Source organism: Gadus chalcogrammus, chromosome 11 (genome assembly GCF_026213295.1).
Source record: "Gadus chalcogrammus isolate NIFS_2021 chromosome 11, NIFS_Gcha_1.0, whole genome shotgun sequence".
Taxonomy (NCBI): domain Eukaryota; kingdom Metazoa; phylum Chordata; class Actinopteri; order Gadiformes; family Gadidae; genus Gadus; species Gadus chalcogrammus.
The window spans coordinates 1,260,114-1,276,471 of NC_079422.1; positions in this window are offsets into that span (position 1 = coordinate 1,260,114).

The following is a 16,358-nucleotide window of genomic DNA, read 5'->3' on the forward strand; positions in this document are numbered from 1 at the left end:
CTGTGCACTTATTAAAGCACCGATTCCTGGTGTAGGCTGCTTCCTGAACGGCATAGTGCCAAAGGCTCTTAGGTAGGTTACTGTCAATACGATTACACCTGGCCATCTCGAAAAGAGTACGCCCTTCCCTCTCAGCTATCCCGTTCTAGTGTGGGGAGTAAGGACAGGACGTCTCGGGATTGATTTTGTTCTTTCTCAGTAGTGACTGAAACTCTGTTAGTGAACTCGGTCCCGTTATCTGACCGAATGCATTTCACAGTGCCATAATGCGCTACATCAGCCAGGAACTTCTCAGTGGCCTGAATTGCATCACTTTTTGCTTTGAGAAAGTAAACAAACACTGCCCCTGTACACACATCTGTGAAAGACTGCATGTACTTGAAGCCATCTATTGATTCATTGTTTACTGGACCAGCTAGATCTGTGTTTACCAATTCAAGTGGTGTCTTTACCTTGTCAATTGGATCTCTGTTTCTCGTTTGAGTAAACTTCCCCTCTATGCACGGATCAAATTCTTTGTCAGGCCTACGTTTTGCACCTTTAATGTGCATGCCTACTGTTACATCCTGCAATTTCAATGTGTCCTCGTAATTACAATGACCCATGATCTCATGCCATGTCTGGATATTATGGCTGACATTACACACAGGCTGACATTAACAGCCTGTGACCTTCAGCACTCACTGGATCGGCTGGCGGCCGAGTGTGAAGCGGCTGGGATGAGGATCAGCACCGCTAAATCTGAGGCCATGACTCTTAGCAGGAAACCGGTGGATTGCTTACTCCGGGTAGGAAATGAGTCCTTAGCCCAAGTGAAGGAGTTCAAGTATCTCGGGGTCTTGTTCGCAAGTGAGGGTGCTATGGAGCGTGAGATTGGCCGGAGAATCGGAGCAGCGGGGGCGGTATTGCGTTCGCTTTACCGCACCGTTGTAACGAAAAGAGAGCTGAGCCGCAAGGCAAAGCTCTCGATCTACCGGTCGATCTTCGTTCCTATCCTCACCTATGGTCATGAGGGCTGGGTGATGACCGAAAGGACAAGATCGTGGGTACAAGCGGCCGAGATGATTTTTCTCAGAAGGGCGGCTGGCGTCTCCCTTAGGGATAGGGTGAGAAGCTCAGCCATCCGTGAGGAACTCTGATTAGAGCCGCTGCTCCTTTACTTAGAAAGGAGTCAGCTGAGGTGGTTCGGGTAAGGATGCCCACTGGGCGCCTTCCTTGGGAGGTGTTTCAGGCACGTCCAGTGGGGAGGAGACCTCGGGGAAGACCAAGGACTAGGTGGGGAGATTATATCTCAACACTGGCCTGGGAACGCCTCTAGATCCCCCCAGTCAGAGCTGGTCAATGTGGCCCGGGAAAGGGAAGTCTGGGGCCCCCTGCTTGAGCTGCTCCCCCCGCGACCCGACCCCGGATAAGCGGATGACGATGAGGATGAGGATTACACACATCATTTTCATATTCACACTCAGTTTGTAAGTAGTACATTCTCTTACATACATGGCTATTAAACCTTGTGCCATCAGGCGCCACAAGAACATCTTTACCTTCGTCAAAGGATACCTTGGCACCACTAGCGGTGGCACACTTCACCGAGAAAAGTCCTTGGGGGAATGAGGGGATGTAGAGGGCGTCCTTGAACGTCGCTGGGGGTCCGTTCTTCGTTGGCGCCGCCCGGGCTTTCAGCACTCTCCCTCCCACCTCCTCGGCGACTGGGTCTGAATCTTCTGAGGCCTCAAAGTTCCGCAACTTGGCCTTGAACTCCCCCAGCTTCATGTCCGCTAAACCATGACGGACCATCAGCGTGAACGGCTTGTACTTTTCTGGTATTCCCCGCATAACCATCGCCAACATCAGTCCCTCACTTGGCGCTTCACCTGCACTCCTGAGCGCCGTAATTATTTGCTCTGCCCTGATAATGTATTCCGTTACAGTCTCTGTGTCAGCTTTCTTTAGCGAGGTAAGTGTTATGTACAGGGAGATAATCCGGATCCTACCCTTACCGAATGAATATCAGTCCCAAGCTCGTATTGTCGAGTAAAGGCGCCAACGTACGATGGCTCATTGCATTCACTCAATAATAAAAATTTCACCTGGTTATCTCATAATTATGAGATAATTATCTCATAATTATGAGATAATTATCTCGTAATTATGAGATAATTATTTCGTAATTATGAGATAAGCCAATCAGCGTGGAGCTTGACCCGACGTCACTGGCAGAGAGTAGTGACGCTTGCACAGAAGCATACGGCCGACATCTTTCTTTATTCTGGTTGGAAATAGTAACAGTTACACCATTAAATGCGTTTATGGAAACATTTTTAGCGAGAAATGTGCATTTTACTTTCATAATGTTCGCTCTGTGAATGTGAAGGATGTTTGGTTTGATAGTTATGACGAAGACTGAACGCTCCGTTCACTTGCATGGACAGAGTCTCTGGTTGCTAAGCAACCTCAACGTCTTGGCGGACTATTTCTCTGCTGATCAACACTACGAATGCTGGAAACACACCAGACACACCATGTGAAGTTATTTAACCCGATTATTGTTATTTATATCCGAGATTATTTAATCTAAATGATATTTATGAGATAATTATCTCATAATTACGAGATAATTATCTCATAATTATGAGATAAAATAAAAAATAAAATAAACATTCAATTTCTAGTCTTTTTTACACGTAGTAAGTTTCAATAACTCCATACCATTACATATCAACATTCAAGGAGCAAAGATGAGACGTCGCTGTGTGGTGAACTGATAGAAAATCGTAAACAACAACAATCGTCGGTGGGGAGAAGCCATTTTTCCATTGACTGGAAGCCTGCTTTATTTATTGTAGGTTACAAAAAATAAAGAAAATGGCGGCATTGTTGTTGTTATCGATTTTCTATCAGTTCTCACCACACAACGACGTCTCATCTTTGCTGCTTGAATGTCGGTATCAGGGTATCTGCAGGTTTCAGCAAGTCAAATTTAAGACTTTTTAAGACCTTTTTAATACCACCTTGAATGAAATTTAAGACCTTAAACCCACGATGGTGGGGGGGATCCCGCTGTATTACAACCCAAGCATAGCATGTGTGTCACTCAATGAGACTCATTCAAGTTTACTTTCTGTCTGTTTATTGAACATAAAGTGATACTCCAGGGCTCCAGACTAACTTTTTCCTTGGGTGCACTGGTGCGCCTAAGTTTTTAATTTGGGTATTTATGGTGCACCCAAGTTGTGAGTTGTTGAGAGGGGGGGGGGACGGGGGGGACAGCGTCTGGGCCCCCGGGCAGTCGATATTTACGCCACTGATAATAATATTTTCACCATTAAATAAATGCCTTCAGTAAGACCTGGGGGGTATACCACGAACCTCGTTGAACATACCCAGGCTTTCTTGGGAAAACCTGGCTCGACAGAGCCGCAACTCACAATCACAGTTAAATGGTACCACGACGCTCACTTTAGATTAAATTAGTTGAACCAGGTTTTCCGCTTTAGGTTCAATGCGCGTTCACATAGAAGGGGCGTTTCTCGCGTCATTTGACTCACCCTTATGCAAAATAAATCGCGCAAGAGCGGTGTATTTCATCCAAGGCGAGCAATGTATTATTATGAACTCCTACGAGGAATTCAAAGTTCAAATCACAGCCAAGGGGAACACGGTTGCCCATAATATGGCTAGGGTGGCGTGCTGGCAAAAATAGCCGACCGTGTTAATTCGTCCGTGAAAAGATTCTGCATATTGTCTAAAAAATATAATGTATCATCATCCCTTTTACCCCCATATATGTGGGGCCCCATGAATTGCGAGCCCAAGTACCGGGAATGCACTTGATCTCCGACCCAATATCGGACTTGCACGTCAAGTTGCTTGCTTTTAGTGGCGTGGTTCAACGTCTCAAACGTCAAAACAAAATCAGCCTTGTTGACGCTGCAGATTAGCTCCTTTCGGATGAAAGGCGCTAGTCCGAAGCGAGTTATATACGCCGTTTTGTCCCTTCCAGCAGTAAAGGTGCTCGCGATTTGAGAGTCAGGGAACATCAAACCGAAGAGATCTCCTATCCCCTCATTCGAGTTGTAGGACTGGTGCTTGACCACTGTGTTTAGAATCCACAACAACTCCGCTTTCAGTGTTGGTGTCGCACCAAATGCTACCCTCAGGTCAGTGCTAGCAGCGCGGACCGTCTGCGGCGGTGGCGCCGGGGCAGAGATGCAAAACGTAGAAATGGCTGGGGTCTGTGTGTGGCTCCTGTCCTGGCAGAGGTTTTATGTTTTTGGCTCTGCATATGGCTGACGACAGCCTTAATCCCCATGGTGCCGAGCTTGAATGTAGGCTACTTTTGCATGGAATGCATCTGGCCTGTTCTGGGTTGGCAACGGACGCTAGCCAACCTCGGAAACGGACGTCTTCCAGCCAACTGACGTTGAACTTTTTTGCAACCAATTGTTGCAGACGAGCTAGCAAGCGTGCAGACATCCGTTTATATATGCAGCTAGCAAGAAAGCAGCCTCTCTACATCTCCTTCCCGAAAAGTCCCGCGAGAAAAATAAAAAATAAAATAGCCCTGCCCCGACAAATTTAAGACCTCCCGAGTTATAAATTTAAGACCAGAATATGACATTTTTGACGAATTTAAGACTTTTTAAGGCCTTAAATTTAGAAAAATGAATTTAAGACTTTTTAAGACTTTTAAGACCTCCGCGGACACCCTGGGTATGTAATGGTATGGAGTTATTGAAACTTACTACGTGTAAAAAAGACTAGAAATTGAATGTTTATTTTTAAGCCTCGAAAGTTGCACTGGGTGCCTTTAAGCTTGTCATCTTTGTCCTGTTCGTCCGCTGATAGAGGTCCGGGAGGCTCGTTCAGGATTGTCTGCTTCAGTCCTACTCCGTGCATGCAGCACAACATCCTTTCTTCCCATAGCTCATACTCCTCTGCTCTCCCGTCGAACGTGGGCCACTTGGTCTTGCTTCCGTTTGCCATGGCTTTTTGTGTCCGTAGCTCAGCTTAGCTCCCTTTTAGCCTAGCTTTAGCTTCCCGGTTCTCCCGCCGCTAAACTAGCTACAACTTCCAGCTAACTAGCTATCTCTCAGCGTGCTGGCAAGCAGACGTCTTGCCATCCCACGTGTCCGTCGTCAAACTATTAGAATCTCGCTGTTACTGGGCCCATAACCTGTTAGCAGAGTCACACTCTCAGGGCGGAATAATAATTCTAATACATTTCTCTCTTTGGCTGTACTGGCGTAGTTTATTTGTGAATCGCGAACAGACGCACGTACTCCTAGAGCCAAGTGCAGAGAGAGGAAAATGTCTGTGACATTCCCTTACAGTATATGGTCACAGACATGGCGCAACAGCGCTTCTGTCACGTTAAAATTGTACCGGGGGCGAAAATTGTACCGGCCTACGGCATCCATAGTAATCCATTCCAAACCTGCCTGGCAACAGACAATCGCGTCGCCCGTTGCCTGGCAACGGGCGATCGCGTCGAATGACGAGGGAAGGTTCTTGAACATTTGCGAACACGTTCATTGAGCGCGACAAGACAAATAACACTAATTTTACAAATTACATTTATTAGCGTTCCTAACTTTATATTTGTATTGTATTGCATTGTATTTATCTATTTCCCTACACAGTAATAAAAAAAAATTACCAGTTAGTAAATGCCTGCTCACCTATCTATCTATTATCTATCTATCTATCTATCTATTACCTATAATCTATTCTCTAAATTAAATTAAGGAAATTCAATTAACACAAGCTAGCTAGACTATGATACACATTAAACACTCTAAATTCGATTAAACAATTAAATGCAATACAAATATAAAGTAATAACAAGTGTTATCTAGCGATCCGTTATCTGTGTTATACTATTTCGTCTTCGGCAACATGAGCGCGATTGAAACCTGCCTGGCAACGGACAACCCCTTACGTAATCTGTTGTCAGTTGCCTGGCAACGGACAACTGATTATGTACCCGGTACAATTTTCGCCCCCGGTACAATTTTAACGTGACAGCGCCACGGCGCACTTATCGTACAGGCGTCTCTCCGGAGACAGAGGGTTTTTCGGGACAGAACCGATCCCTTGGCATTGTCTGACGATATTCTTTATGAGGGATACAGATTCTCATCAGAGGGTATTCGTTATTTGATCGTCCTTGTTGGACCGTATGTAGGCAATGCTACACAAAGAAGCCGTGCACTTACTGTTGCGCAGTGTGTCTGTGTTTCAAGTTCGAAGGTGGCCCCGCACGTTCAACGTACATTAACCTATAGTCAAGTGCCGTGTTGTCCATTATCCCTTATATAACCGCTATGTAGGCCTAGCCATTTTTTATTCTACAAATTCATATAATAGAATTCTTAAAAAAAAAATCACCTCCATAGTCGCCCTGGAGTGACAGGGCGACAGAGTCTCCTGCAAGAATCAGGGAAACCTAGACATTCTTTCCAAAAATTAAACATTTAGAAGAATACGTGATACTTTGCTTTGATAGTTATATACCTCTGATTGGAGATTGATTGTCGGTGGCTCCTCCAAAATAATGTTACCCTCATCCTCATCGTCATCCGCTTATCCGGGGTCGGGTCGCAGGGGGAGCAGCTCAAGCAGGGGGCCCCAGACTTCCCTTTCCCGGGCCACATTGACCGGCTCTGACGGGGGGATCCCGAGGCGTTCCCAGGCCAGTGTTGAGATATAATCTCTCCACCTAGTCCTGGGTCTTCCCCGAGGTCTCCTCCCCACTGGACGTGCCTGAAACACCTCCCAAGGGAGGCGCCCAGTGGGCATCCTTGCCAGATGCCCGAACCACCTCAGCTGACTCCTTTCTAAGTAAAGGAGCAGCGGCTCTAATCCGAGTTCCTCACGGATGGCTGAGCCTCTCACCCTATCCCTAAGGGAGACGCCAGCCACCCTTCTGAGAAAAATAATGTTACCTTCAACTAAAAATGACACAATTATTTTACCCTCAATCATTTCACATTTGATTAGCAAGACAATTATTTATGTTCATTGCCAATACATGAATACTCATTACAAACGCCTTGGATGTCGAGGCAGTGAGGTCAGAGGACATCCCCCCTTCCACCATCATCGGCCAACCTTTGATATTGGCGAGAGCCAGCTCCTCCGAAGTGGTGAAGGGCGGTGGAGCGGTATTAATTTGGGTTTTCTTTTTATTTGCTACAGGTAATTAACATGAGATTAAAGGTTGGAGCCTAGGCCATTGCAAATCATAGGCTAGATTCACCTGAAATTATTCAAATGGATGCTTACAACTTACCACATTGAATAATATTTTTATATTTATTTTTGACTTGGCCCCATGTTCGTAGGAGCGTGCTGGCACCACATATGGGGGTAAAACGCATGATAACACATTATATTTTTTAGACAATATGCAGATTCATTTCACTTACGAATTAACACGGTCGGCTATTTTTTGCCAGCACGCCACCCTAGCCATATTATGGGCAACCGTGTTCCCCTTGGCTTTGATTTGAACTTTGAATTCCTCGTAGGAGTTCATAATAATTCACTGCTCGCCTTGGGTGAAATACACTGCTCTCGCTCGATTCATTTTGCGTAAGGGTGAGTCAAATGACGCGATAAATGCCCCTTTTATGTGAACGCGCATTGAACCTAAAGCGGAAAACCTGGTTCAACTAATTGAATCTTAAGTGAGCGTTGTGGTACCATTTAACTCTGATTGCGAGTTGCTGCTCTGTCAAGCCAGGTTTTCCCAAGGTATGTTCAGCGAGGTTCGTGGTATACCCCCAGGCCACAGTTGCGACGGCCAACGGCCACAGCCCATGCCACGGCCAGATGGCCTAGTGTGAGTGCAGGCCAGAGAACAATGGGGCCAGTTGAGCACGGTTAGGTGTGAAAACGGCCAACGGCCACGGCCAGATGGCCTAGTGTGAGTGCACACTTAATTAATAATTAGTTTGAAGAGCACAGGGCAACAAAGCACACTAGCCAATAAGAGGACCCGCCCACCGACAAAACGAAAAAACGGCTTGTTTTCTGGTTTCTGCTTGTGTCAATTATTCCCAGAAAACAGACTAATAAAACGTACGTTGCTCATAATTTTCAGTTGCTATTGTTTGTTGACGCCAGAGCGTGGGGACGTTCAGGCACACACAATGATTATTTGCAGGCATTTACACGTAGACGTAAATGTGTCCCTATAATCTTCCAGGCACAGCATCTGCCCAGCAAGCATATATGTAGCAAAATTCAAATGGCAATGCAATTTGCAATTCAAACGGAAATGCAATTTGCAATTCAATAAGACATTATGCAATTTGCAATTCATTATGCAATTTAATAATGTCATTTGAAAATACGTTATTCAAAGTGTATTTTATTTTTAATAGGCTATGCAAAGTGACAATGAAATCCCTAATAAAATTTGAAAAAGTTATAACAATAAAAAATAGAATAACATTTTGTCAAATCTTTTGAGTTCCTTTATTCAAATTGAAAAGCTATAGCGTCCCCTTGATTGCATTGCACTTCACCACGCTCCGTGTTTTGCCAAATTCAAATGAAATTTCAATTCGCAAAATCTTTGGCAAAGCGTTTTGCATAATCTTTTGCAAAACGTTTTGCAAAACGTTTAGCAAAATCTTTTGCAAAGCGTTTTGCATAATCTTTAGCAAAACGTGTAGCAAAATCTTTTGCAAAGCGTTTTGCATCATCTTTTGCAAAAAGTTGTGCAAAAAGTTTTGCAAAATCTTTTTGAAATGTTTGAAATGTCATTTGAATTTTGCATATAACTTTATTGAGGATTTCAATGTCACTTTGCATATTAAAATACACTTTGCATAATGTATTTACAAATTACATTATTAAATTGCATAATGAATTTTCAATTGCATAATGTAATGACTTATTGAATTGCAAATTGCATTGCCATTTGAATTTTGCTACATATATCCTTCCATATATGACAACTCTCCTGCGGGGATTAGCAACAGCATAGCCTACCGTCTCGATCTCTGAATCGATTTCCCTGTATATCCGTACACAAGGGACGTAGGCCTACTTGAGCAGGTATATAAATATACAATTGCTGTGCAAATTGTTCATGCTATCGTTATGTATTATGTTGTCCAACACCCTTAGACTGATCGTTTTGTTCAACAACCAAAGATAAAACAATTCTAATCTAGGATGTAATATCTCCCCGTCGACTATACAAAAGGATGGGTTTATTGTAACACATACACCCTTTCAAAATGTAGGCTATAACCTTGTCTACTCTTTATGAACATCTACCTCAGACATGGCTCCACGCATTCGCTGGCTTCTTTGAAAACAAATGCACATGGCTAGCGTAGAAGTGGATGGGGAAGGGTCGTCAACGAGTTGTTACGACAGTGTTGTAAAATATCTCCTCCGAAGTTGCAGGGCGAGCTCAATGCGAGCGCAAACCAAAAAAACAGTGAAGTGGCCAAAGTTGCATAGTTCCCCTTTTACACACAGACACACACATATAATGGCTTCGCCATTCTCTTCAGACACACACACACACACACACACACACACACACACACACACACACACACACACACACACACACACACACACACACACACACACACACACACACACACACACACAGGGCCGGCCCGAGGCATAAGCGATACAAGCGGACGCTTGGGGCCTCCTGACCGCCAGGGGGCCCCTTATCGGAAAAAAGAAATTATAAAAAATATATATATAATTAAAAATAATTAAAAATAATATAATAATATATAATATTAAATAACTTAAACAAGTGACCTGATTGAATGAAATAAAGAATACATGTCATCTATACAAGAAAATTCTGATTTTATGATCAATATATCTGCCAGCATTCGAGTCATGCATATCAACTGCGTGCTCAATCTGCTGACAGATAATTCGCGGTCATAGACAGACACTGCATAATACTCAAGGTTAAGTTGGAAGGGACATATATAAGCATGTCATCTAAAAGGACGTATCTCTCTGGTGCCCAAAAACGGAAAAAGAAAAGGACAGAAGATGAGAAAAAAGAGCAAGATAAAGGTATGATTGCATGATTATTTAAAATATGTTTTGAACTCATTTGAGGGAGGAGCAGCTCAAGCTATCATAGGAGTTAGCTAGCTAGCTAGCGAGTTAATGTCATCTTATATTTGCCATCACATGAGCTATATTCATTAACAGTGTATGTATCTCATTAATATACATTTATCTAGGTGTATATCAGATGTCAACGATATTGGCAGTGTTTAGGATGTTCAATCAAACATGTAAAAACGAGATGGGTGAGGTTTACCCAAATCTTTGGGTAGCTCTCAGGATAGCCTGCACTCTGCCTGTGACAGTTGCCTCAGCAGAGAGGAGCTTTTCCAAGCTAAAATTAATTAAAACATACCTGAGATCATCGATGGCTCAGGAAAGATTAAGTGGACTTTCTGTTATTAGTATTAATAGCAAAGTTGGCCAAGCAATATCATATAATGATGTCATCAATGACTTTGCCTCCCGAAAAGCTAGGGAGGAAAGATTTTGAGGACAGTTACATTGTATTGAGACAGTTGGGAATATTTTCACAATAATTGATTGTTGAACCCTTGCTGTCATGTTACTGACTTATCAGTTTTGTTATTATCGTTTATTTGAATGTTTTGAAACAGTTTGATTTTAGAAGTTCCAAATAGTTAGTTTAAAAGGTTAATTGAATACTGAGTCACTTTCATTATTTAATCTATGTATCTATGTAACGTTCTATTTTTTATTATATTCATGCTTGTCTATTTTGGTTTTATTTTGTAATTGGAAATTGCTAACTTAATACGCATTTGCACAGTTGCAAATTATTTATTTAATATGTTTGTGATCGTTTGTTTGGAAGAGGCACTATCATTATTTATTTTTTAATGTTATTTTTGATAATATTAATGTTTGTGTATTTTGATTTCAGTTTAAGATTGCACATTTACAAATCTGTTGAAAGATCTGTTTATTAAACTGATACTTATATAAAAAAATACAAATGCTGTTGTATTTAATTATTTTACAATTTAACTTCAGTAAACCACACTTGATGCTTCACTTTGAATATGAAAGTTTAAAATAAATCTGTGATCTAAGTGCCCTCTAAGGTTAAAAGGTGACTGTTTTGTTGTAAATAACGACTATAATAATACAGGGGTCTATCAAGGGACAAAAGTCTAGAATATTTTTGGCATGAGAGCAACTGAATGAGCCTTCCAGGCCCAAGAGGTCAAGGGGCACTGAAGCCCAAGCCCAAGTCACCATCTCAATAAGTCAAAAAGCAAAATGCTATGAATATGCTTAAATTTAGGCATTTCCCTTCTCCAGCTGGCCATATAAAAAATACAGGAAATCACATCTACGTAATTCAGTATTAATACAATTGATAATGTCAATTAATTCATTGTCAAATCATTGTAGTGTGACATTTTTGTCAATAATCGTCGAGCGCAAATGACTCCGCTAGGTGGGAGGGGGGGCCCCAATATCAAATTCTGCTTAGGGCCCCCGAAAGGCTTGGGCCGGCCCTGCACACACACACACACAGACACACAAACAGACACACACGTAACGTTTGGAACTTTATTCCACTCATTCGTCTTCTACCTTCAAAATGTTTAGCAGATTTCCTAGATTCAGGCCCCGTCCACACTAATGCTGCGTTCGAGTATTCTCTGCGAACCGACTCGGATCTCGGATCTGACGCCACGCCCACACTTCAAGCGTTTTATTATTTCGCTCGGTCGTCGGAGGAAAACATGGACGCCACCCGGAAAGCTGTTGTCGCGGTAGCGTTGGCAGAGGACCAGGCGATCCAATATAAGTAGGCTATAGGCCATAGTCAAGTCAAGTCAAGTTTATTTATATAGCACATTTAAAACAACAGTAGTTGACCAAAGTGCTGTACACAAATACAATATATTTGTGTACATAGGCAGAGATACGGACGCAGTAAGGTATTGCAGTAATAGGAGTGATTGAAATGACCATTTAAACCACCAAAGTGGTCCAAGCACAATGAAAACAGTTCATACTTCAAGTCACAATGGGCGCAGCCATCTTGAATTCTGTCTCGGAATTTCGCTCGGTCAACACTGAGTTCAACCGAGATGGCGAGATCGCCGTCCGAGGAAAAGGGGCGTGTTTGTGCGTGTTGTGTAAAACGCACCAAAGCCGAAACGGGCGAAACCGTTCCGGTTTCGATCTATCCGGTTTCGGAGTATCTCCGTAAAGACGGAAAACGTTTCTCAATTCCTAGCACGCGTACTACGGACTCGATGACTTGCAAGCACGTACTTGGCAAGTCCGTACTTCAAGCACAGACTTGCGAGCACTTGGAACAGCAGCGGACTCGATGACGTCACCACCTCTGCTCGTCCGTTAACTGTGCTACGGCCTCATTTAGGCATATACTACTGAACAAAATAAACAAATGATATAAAACAAAATCCCAGCCTCTTTCATTTTCAAATAGTATGTAAATATTCTGAATGAATAAAAATTTAAAAGATATGCGTGTCCTGTCATGTGTATGAGCTATACACACACGACTTTATATATATATATTTATATATTATCTTATATTATTATTATTATTATTATATTATATATTATATATTATATAAATATATATATAAGTTAAGAGTAACTTAAGCTACAGTTGTGTGTCTTCTCCATATTGTCCGCCATCGTACTGCTGCGAGTGCAAAATGCATCCTGGGATTTATAGCGGTTGCAAGTACACACATGCATGCTCGGTGAAACGGCGAGATCGAGCATGCATCAAGAACACTTCCGGGTTTTACGACAGTACTCGCTTGATGCGTGCTTCGAATTGGAACAGTGCTCGGGCAACGACTGATGACGCTTCACGAGTCCACGAGCACACGAACACGCACAAGTACGCGAATTGAGAAACGGCCGGAGTCAAGCGAAACCGGGTAGATCTGTAGAAACGCTGTAGTACACATGCCAGGCCCATAAGGGTCGCTGCTTCTGCTACAGAAATCCAGAAGAAAAATAAATAAGAAGATGCGCCCCCCGAAACACTTGCAACACAAACAAACAGTCAGTCAACAGTCTCAATAAATAATGGCTTCGCAACCCAACAAGGGACATGTTTTGCTGCAGAACGATTACAAGGCTGTAGTCCGCCATCATCTTTGTTGTTGTGAGTTCTGAGACTCCGCGGGCTTAACAGTCATTGGCTAGAGGGTCGAGGGGTGGGGCGATGACGTCATGGTTTACGGTTTCAGTCGGTTTCAGGCGTCCACACGAATCCAAAACGAAACCGGGTAGATTTGAAACCACCTCCGAGGGTGGTTTCAGAAGTTTACGGTTTCGGTCAGCGGATTCGCTGGCTTCGTGTGGACGGAAGGCCAAACCGTACAAGACCTTTAGGGTTTTGCGATGAAATCGGCTTTGTGTGGACAGGGCCTCAGTGTAATGATTCAACCATCAGCTTCAGGCAGCAGTGTAGCGGAGCATCTCAGCGTCAGCAGGCGTTGGCAGTATGACTTCAAAACCCTTCAACTCATTCATACTTCATTCCACAGACTTCATTCTGCATTCAAAATGTTCAACAGATATCCTAGATTCAGTGCAATGATTCAACCATCAGCTTCAGCAGTGTAGCAGAGCATTTCAGCGTCAGCAGACTTTAGCAGTAGGCCTATGACTTCAAAACCCTTCAACTCATTCATACTTCATTCTACAGACTTCATTCTGCATTCAAAATGTTCAGCAGATTTCCTAGATTCAGTGTAATGATTCAACCATCAGCTTCAGCAGTGTAGCAGAGCATTTCAGCGTCAGCAGACGTTAGCAGCAGGACTTCAAAACCCTTCAACTCATTCATACTTCATCCTACAGACTTCATTCTGCATTCAAAATCTTCAGCAGATTTCCTTGATTCAGTGAAATGATTCTTCAACTTTCAGCTTCAGCAGTGTAGCGGAGCATTTCAGCGTCAGCAGACATTATCAGGATGACTTCAAAACCCTTCAACTCATTCATACTTCATCCTACAGACTTCATTCTACATTCAAAATGTTCCACAGATTTTCGAGATTCAGTGTAATGATTATTCAACGTTCAGCTTCATCAGTATAGCGGATCATTTCAGCCTCAGCATTCATACCGCGATATCTTCAGGGATTGCAATTCTAGTTAGTGTGAATGCTGTAGCATTCAAACTCTAGATATTGAAATCGTCATTGTTCTTATTCTTATTTTTATTAGTGTGAATGCTTTGGCATTAAAACTCTAGATATTGAAACCTTATTAGTGGGAATGCTGTAGCATTCACACTCTAGATATTAAAATCTTTATTTATTCATCTTCTTCCACCGTTTTTTGTCTTCAACTCCTCCGCCATGCTTTCAGCTACAGAAACCATTCAACTATTAAAACGTTCAGCTCTTTAACGACATGATGGCTATTATTCAGTCACTCTTTCAACTTTTTAAACTATTCAGCTTTTTCCACTTTTTTTTAACATGGGTTCCTCCCATTGACTCCTCTGGAACTTAATCTGTTTAAGACGTTACTAAATCGATTTTCAACCGTTTACCTTCGTTTAACCATTAAACAGATATGCACACTGATACAGTCTTTACATCTTGGTCTTTCATCTTGCATGGCATAACAGTCTGCTCACCTATAAGGGTGCGCTGACTATTGCCAGGAACGCCTACTCTTCCAGTATCATCAACTTGAATAGAAACAATCCTAAGTTTCTTTTTGACACGGTGAGGAGTCTCACTCAGAAACAGACTCAGACCGTAGGCTGCTCGATTGTGGCAGGTGAATTCATGGATTTCTTTGAGAATAAGATTCAATCAATTAGAGAGGAAATTGATGTTTGTCGTGCGGCTTGTCCTGCACATCCTGTGGGGCAGGATGGGGTCCTGCCAAGTAGGATGGGGAACTCTGAAACTCTTGTATGTTGGATCCTCTCCCTTCCAGGGTTCTTAAGGAACTTCTTCCCACAGTGGGGCCTGCAATCCTTTCGCTTATGAATCTTTCGTTTTCAACAGGAATTGTTCCTTCCAATTTCAAGGCTGCGGTGTTAAAACCGCTACTCAAAAAGCCTGGCCTAGATCCTGAATTAGTCAGGAACTATCGGCCTATATCGAATCTGCCCTTCCTGTCCAAGGTACAGGAAAGGATTGTAGCAAAGCAAATCGTTGATTATCTGACGAGGAACAATCTCTTCGAACCTTTCCAGTCGGGGTTCAGGAATTTCGACTCAACTGAAACTGCTATTACAAGAGTTGTAAATGACATCCTTCTTGCTTTGGATAAAAATACAAGCTCAATGCTTGTGCTGCTGGACCTGAGCGCTGCGTTCGATAAGATCGACCACAGCACTCTTCTTCACCGTCTTGAGCACTATGTTGGTTTCGGGGGTACGGCTCTTGGTTGGCTTGAATCGTACCTCACAGATAGAACCCAATTTGTGCTTCATGAGGGTTAAGACCTCTCCTGGAACCGTCACCTTATCGTGGTGGAGAGGTTTGCGTGTCCCTGTGAACCTGAGAGCTGTGTTGTCTGGAGCCTTGTGCTCCTGGTAGGGTCTCTCATGGCAGAGTGGTCTCAGGTGAGGGGCCAGACTAAGAATGGTTCAAAAAACTCCAATGAATAACGTAAAAAGAGGAGATGTGACCCGGCCCGGAGGAAGCCCGGGGCCCCCGTCTGGAGCCAGGCCCAGACGGAGGGCTCGATGGCGAGCGCCTGGTGGCCGGGTTTGCCACGGAGCCCGGTCGGGTACAGCCCGAACAAACTACGTGGCACCCCCCCTCTCTTCATCCCATGGGCCCACCACCTGTGGGAAGACCCGTTGGGGTCGGGTGCGCAGCCACATGGGTGGCAGCGAAGGTCAGGGGTCTCGACGGACCAGACCCGGGCGGCAGAAGCTGGCTCTGGGGACGTGGAACGTCACCTCGCTGTGGGGAAAGGAACCGGAGCTTGTGAGGGAGGTGGAGCGCTATCAGTTAGATCTGGTGGGGCTTACCTCCACGCACAGTCTCAGCTCTGGTACCGTACTCCTGGATAAGGGTTGGACTCTATTTTTCTCCGGAGTTGCCGAGGGCGTGAGGCGCCGGGCGGGTGTGGGGATACTCATAAATCCCCGGCTGAGCGCCGCGGTGTTGGAGTTTACCCCGGTAGACGAGAGGGTCGCCTCCCTGCGCCTAAGGGTTGTAGGGGGGAAAACTCTGACTGTTGTTTGTGCGTATGCACCAAACAGCAGCTCAGAGTACTCGGCCTTCTTGGAGACCCTGAATGGAGTCCTGTATGGGGCTCCAGTAGGGGAC